Source organism: Dicentrarchus labrax, unplaced genomic scaffold (assembly GCF_905237075.1).
Source record: "Dicentrarchus labrax unplaced genomic scaffold, dlabrax2021, whole genome shotgun sequence".
In the NCBI taxonomy this organism is placed as follows: domain Eukaryota; kingdom Metazoa; phylum Chordata; class Actinopteri; family Moronidae; genus Dicentrarchus; species Dicentrarchus labrax.
The window spans coordinates 20,623,187-20,630,377 of NW_026136714.1; positions in this window are offsets into that span (position 1 = coordinate 20,623,187).

Sequence of the window (7,191 nt, forward strand, 5' to 3'; positions counted from 1 at the left end):
CATGCATCGTTGAACAGAGTTTGTAGGAGAATGCATGCATTGCATGAGGTCTCTACATCACACTAGTCCTGTGTGAGTAAAGCTCTTGTGACCAATTTTAATGTTAAACCTCTGAAAGATTTCTGGGAGGGGAGCGTCAGTGGCTATTTTGATGTAGCAGAGAGCAAAAAAAAGAAAAAAACATGTGAGATGAAGATGACAAATGATGTGGAATGCCTTGAGGAGGGGCTGTCAGTACCACCAACACCATGCCCCGTCCCCCCCCCCCCCCCCGCCAACACACCCCATTCTCCACCCCTCCGAACCTGTGGTGGCCCAGGACGGCTGCAGGACCGCACAAAACAGCAAATCAAAGCCAGCAGCAGCAAACACACAGCCGGGTCCCGATGGGCATCGGCAGGCAGACGCCGGCAGCGAGCAGAGCAGGGTGAATGTGTGTTTTCGTGTGTGTGTGTGTGTGTTTGAATGGGGGGGGCTTACTTTAAAGCAAACAGTGGGGCACAGCTGCTGAGTGGAGGGCATTCGAGTTGTGTATTTGTGTGTGTTTGGGGGTGTGTGGCCCCTTTCAGTCTCCCAGCACAGAGAGAGCTCTGCGTTCCATAAGTGCATCAAAGTTTCATCTCAAAGAGACAAAAACACACAGAGAAGAAAAAAGAATGAAAATTCAGGGGGGGGTAGAGGTTTGGCTGACAAACTGCATACAAACAAAAACTGAAACCCATGCAAACTCCAAAGACAGTTGTTCAGGGCGGAAAGGGTTTTTTAGGTACCTGTCCGGTGAGAAAAAATTCTAAACGTGGCTGTTTCTGAGAGTTAACAAGCTCTTAGAGGCCTCAGTGAGGAGGACCTCCATCATGGCCAGTGGAAATACACGTGGCCATAGAGATGTGAGGCACAGATGCAGCTGTAGTAACTGACATGTTTTTCCCACATTGCTACTTTGGCTGTGGTCCTAACAGGATCTCTCGCAGGAATTCATATAATTTTGGGGAAAAAAAATAAGATTTGCTTGTTTTTAAGCTGCTGGAATTTCTCAGAAACTGATTCAAAATGAAAACACCATGAATTTTGTTCAGTTGTTTAATCCTCAAGAGTCTGCAGGATAAAATGGGATTACTTACAATGCATTAGCAAACACGGAAATTCCATATCACATTATTTTAGTAACATGTGATTTATTTATTTATGTATTAGTACATACATATTTAACAATTTGCACATTTAAAAAGCAGTTTAAAAAGAAGCAGCTGTAAAATCTTTGATATAAGTAAAGGCTTTTTTTCACAGCCATTTTACTTGAAGCCAAAAAGTTTTAAATGTGTTTTTATCACACAATAAAAAGTATTTCATTGCTATATTTGAGTGTAACATTTTATATATAAGTATTTTTACATGTCTTATATTGAAGTTTATAACTCTGGAGCATTTGAGGGGGCACTAACCCGGTGAGAGCCAGAATAAAAACCCAACTCACTCCTTTCTTACAAATTGTTTTAGTACCATATGGCTTGCAGGATTTGAGTGGTGGCATTAATGAAAGAGAAAATAAATCCCTCTGGACCAGTGACGCCTCACAGGGAGCTAAGGGGGGGAGGGGGGGCACCATCCCAGCATAATACGACAGTCACCAGGGATCCTTTAACTTCTGACCCTGGTTGACATGGATAACCATGTCTGACCATAATCACTTTGAAGCCCCCCTCTCCTTCAAGACATTCAAGCCGAGGAAAGGATCCCACCCTTAATGAGTGACCCCTGGTTTTAACGAAGCACTGCATTGCCCCCGGCACCTTATTCCCTGGACTTACTCAGGGGTCGTGCACCCGAGGTACATCGACCTCATTCTTGTCACGTCTGGGCTAAGCAGACGGCGTTGTCCTCCGCACTTTCTACATGGGGGAGATTTCACAGCAGATTTACCTCATAACCACCATCATCCTCCCCTCTGCTCTCTGGGGAATCCCCTAATTCCCACTGTGATCTCCTTTGTCTTTGTTGTTGCGCGTCTGAGCCTGGCACGCACCCCGAGCCACCAGACCTCGTTTGTCTTATGTGGTTTTGGGAAATGGGGCGGGGAGTGCGAAGCTTACTGGAGCAAAGAATGTGCAACGTGTTACCAGGACGCCTGCCAGGAGAGAGGATGGACCCTGCTCTGAGTTTTAATTGGTCTCATATTCTTGGCCTCAAGCATGCAGAGATTGAAAGAGAGCGTGCGGAAGAAAAAAAAAGGCATCAGAGTGTGGAAATGGATATGACACAACTCATTTCAAATGCTGATTGTTTTATAAGAGAAATGTGGTTGGCATATAGAGTTTAGAATTAAGCCCAACAGATTATCAGATAAAACAATTACACAATACTGACAAATGTTAAAGTCCATCAGTCAATGCGAGGCAAAAAAAATCCTGCAGAGTAGTTGCACAAGAGGCTTCCTAATTTCATGTGCAAATGAAGCAATCTGCTGTAATTGCAGCAGGGATGAATGAGTCCCTGGTTATTTAACTCCTGAGTTTAGAAAACCAAAGGTGTATCAGGTGTATCCACTCAAACTGCCTGAGGAAGTTGGAGCAAAAGACTTTGGAAAGCAGCAAATGTTTGACTGCTAAGCCAAGTATGCGACCCATTGAAATGTTTGGCCTCGGTTCGAGTCTAAGCTTCTAACAGAGTGTCACACACACACATACACACACCTCCCAACCCCCTTGTACTTGAGCGGTGTTTGGTGTTAAGCTAACATGACTTGAGGCTCAGACACTGCAGCTCAACGTCCAGCTAAATATTGCTGAGATTGGCCCGAGTTTACTGGTATTGTAACTGCGCCCATTTAATCCCGCAGCCTCGGACCACACATCCGGAGTGCTCATTACTGTCACAGCCCTTTAATATTAGATTAGTGACCCTTTGGAAATTAGGGGATGACCAGAGAAGGAGGCTGGAGTGATTGCCAGGAGGGATGTGCAGGGGTATTTGCCCACCATCCATCCAAACCTCTTATGTTCGCATTGGGAAAACGGACGCCGTGGCCTGGACTCATGTCATCCTATGTGGCCGGTAATCGCATTAAAAGTTCACACAGTAGTCCGAGATAAAAAAAAACTGCGCTGTGCTGTGGCTGTCCTCAATGGGATCCCATGTGAAGGGAGATGATGCGGCTCTCTAGTGTACATTACAGGAACATGACTCCAGGCTGAGATGGAGCTTGTTAGCTGATGGTCCTATGGATACTCACAGAGTGATGTAAAGATACTGGGGGAACAGAAGATGTATCTGACAGCATCAAACTTTGAAAAAAGGTTTTACTTTCGTACAACTCACTTCATAGAATGCTGATTAAATGAAATGTCCCTCCTTTTATACCACACAAAGCATCAAAACTTAAATGAAGTATACACTAAATAAAAAACTAAACATACACTAACCTTTCTGAATATATTCTTCTTTCACTTTAATACTTGGCTTTATTATCACACAATCAGTTGAGCAACATTTTGCTACTAGTAGCAATTGTGGCTACTTTTGTTAAGTGGTAAGCATACAACCGTTTGTGAATATTGATGTGTAAAGCCAATATCAGAGTAGGCTAAAACTCTACGGATGTTTAGTTATTACAAAGTAAGTTTATTCTTTAGGGAAACTGATCGTTCCTTCGCCTCTTCTACAGAACTAGAAGGCGTTTAGCCTAGCTTAACACAATGACTGTATGCAGCGAGCTTGGATCTGTCCACAGTTCAAAATGAGGCCTACAAACAACTCTAAAGCTTATTAATAAACACATTTACCCTTATCTGTTTAATTGGTGCACAAATGGAGCTGTAAAAACGCCAGTCTGTTTTTAAAGGGAGTTATATGCCATAACTTTTTCTGTGGGAATATGTTTCTGCCAGAAAGGCTTTCTAACATGTGGTTAACATTGTGAAATCTTTTTTATCCCAAACCATGATATTTTCCTAAAACTAACCAAAGTGTGACTGAAAACTAACAAAAAGGAGTTTATCTAACAGAAGAGTCAAAACCTATTCTTTCAGATGCAGGTCATACTTAACCTTCCTCCACTACTTTATTTGTGGAGCTGTACTTTGGCGCTATTTATGATATGTATAAAGCTTTATATATACTACTAAACTTTATGTACATTACCTGACAGGCATGGGTGGGTCGGGTCGATATTTCTCTCAACTATCCTTGGGCCGGGCCAGGCCGGGCCAGGCCGGGCCCTTGATCAAGCATTTGTGTTTTTACTTTATTAGCCTAATTGGGTGGGGAGAAAGCTATGGCATAATCAGAAATATTATATATTTTTTTTAGCAAAGTAGGCCTAAGTAACAAATGTGTACAAAGTTGCACAAGTTAGGCTACAAAGTTTCAAAATGCAACACGTGTCATGCGCAGCGTCTCCTCCACTCGCACGTATCACACCGGGCCAGGCCTGCCTGCTGATCGTACCATTATGAATAAACAAACAACGCAGTTTACATGCTTCGTCCTTGTTGCATTATTCTTTAAGATGATTCCAAACAGATTTCTGTAGTTCAAACAACTCAGAATTGTAGTTGAGAACGTCAGTTATTACGGCCCACGTATTAAAAAATTGTTGGGTTTAAATTGGGCTCGGGCTCATAATTACAGTTAATGTGTCGGGCCGGGCGGGGCTCGGACACAACGTGCACGGGCTTGGGTAGGGTCGGGCTTGATTTTTTGGGCCCGATTGAAGCTCTACTCCTGACTCTAGCTATATATTTGTGCACTGTATCAATTTACACATGGTATCAATTGTCTCATCTGACTCTCTGGCAGAAAGCACATAAATGTAGACCTATTTCCCCAAATTTCCAACTTTTCCTTTAACTATAGACCAGGCAGAAGCATTCTTACTTGAGTTTGTCTGACAGAATTAAGGGCGCTATAGCAGGACAGTCTTTAAGACCGACCCATTACAAAACATCAGATCAACTACTGGTCATCTTGTCATTACATTTGGCAAGCAACCTCTGGGAAACCATCCACAGAGGATGCAGTTTTGGTGACCTCTAACTTCTCGTATATCACCATGACAGGTGAAAATTTCGACTTGACCATCAATTTGGTCATGGGGACGGAACCTTTAAAACTGTTGACCTGAAGAGTTGTCTTTGTGACCACCAGGTTAATCTTCTAGTGTCATTAGGTCAAAATGAAATACCTGAATGAATGAATACATTGCAGTTTGTAGCACTGAACACGTAGATTCAAGATAATTGGATGAATAAGAACTTCTACAACAGCTCACAAGAGGAGCCCAATAAACAGAGAAAGTGGCTTCCTGACGTGAAGTCCAGAGATGACTAACAATTTCATGCCATTGTGGCTAAAATAAAACAAAATACTCCCTGAAGAAACAAACAAGATGATTCCCGTCATGCTACCTCCTCCTAAACTAAAGATACTGGGTGAGGGAAGGTACAGTTTGTCATTGTGTTTTCTGTTTGTTTTGGTGCTTTCTAGGTTACAAAGGTTGACAATGGATGAATCTTTGTGTTCTCTGTCCACCAAACAATGAGTTTAATCAATAACGGCTGAATTCACTTATGCGGCCTGGCCATGCATGATTATTCATGAATGCTCTGATACTTCTACAGTACCTAACATGTGTTTTCTCTCACTCAGGCTTGGCGAGGAGGCAATGTGCTGAGGTTATTGATTACACTTCTGAGAACTGCAGGGAGCAGAGACTCACTTGTGTCTCAGCCAGTATATCTTAGCTCATATGAGTAGTGACTCTTTTAATCAACACTGTCAGTTTGTCACAGCAGGGGAATTTTCTGTCAAATTTTGTCCAATATTACATTGAATTCTTGGCTTGGTATTTTAGTTTTGAGCCTCAGAAAATGAGACGGAGGCTCAAATAAATATTTCCTTTCAAAACTGTGCGTTTCCAGCACATTTAAAGTAGACACATCTGTTGCATCAGTAGTTCCTCTGCCTACTTACCAGTCAGGTGATGTCCTTTGAATACCACAAAATATATAAATGTTACCATTAGCATGCTAACATCATGGAGGTATTATCAAGGAATGGATACTGCACCCAAAGATGGCGCCTGTTCAGTCCAATATGAAACCTTGCACATATGCTAAAAAGGTTTTCTAGCTTCCAGGTCCAGTCAGGTAGGCTATCCGGTCATAAACCAAGGCATGGGACACATTTAAAATTTTGTTCAGACAGAATGTTTAGAGATGGCACAGTTGCACACAAAATCATTGGCAAAGACAGAAAAACTCCACGACAACAACACTAACTCCATCAGCTGAGGAAGGTTTTGTGATACAATCAAAAGTTCCTGAAGAGCCACTAAATGAACCTTGTGAGGAGACAGTTTTGTCAAAAAACAGACGTTGCCCTTTTTTGATGCTCCGTGGTAGTTTTCCTATTACTGTAATTTTCTGTCTTCAGAAATATAAATGGGAGAAATGACAGCTTCCATCTTCTGAAAATGTGTTAAAGGGATCCTGTTTCTTCAAGGTCAATTAAAAAACCTTATAGTTTTGAAGTCCAAGTCCCGACATTTCTCATAATACATCACAATACAAAAAGTCATATCAAAACTTTTAAAGTTCTTTTGCGGTAGTCTGGATTTGACAAAAGACACAACTGGACAATGTCTGTTACATTTTGGTTCTGTAGTCACACTGGCTTTGTAACCTTTGTGCCGGCCATCATATCAGCATTTATTCAGCATCAGGCAGAACATCCTCTCCATCTCAGCCTCATCTCTAACTCTGCACAAAGTTCAGGATGTTTTTCATTTCAGATTTCTGTCTTCTCCAGCTATCACCTGCTGGCCCTCAAGCCCTTGTTGCTAATATCTAGCGACACTGCGGCAACTCCCTCCGCTGTCTCCTTTCTGCGCTCTGGAAAACTGAGCAGGAAAAGGCGGCGAGAAAGCAAAGTTGATGGGGACTTGGCAGTCGACTGGCTACGAGGGCCAAGCACAGTACTGAAAATGGCAGCTGTCAAGAGATGTGACGCTGAGGGGGAGCAGGCGAGGTTCGACCTCCCCCACCACCGCCCTGGTCTGTCTGAGGACTTTGTCACATGTGTTACATACTCCTGGTCGTCAGAGTAAATGCGGACCGGCAAGCTTGTCAAGTTGAGTGAGGAGGTATGTCCGTGCGTGAACTCAAGTGTGACTGCTTAGGTAAATCCATTAAAGGG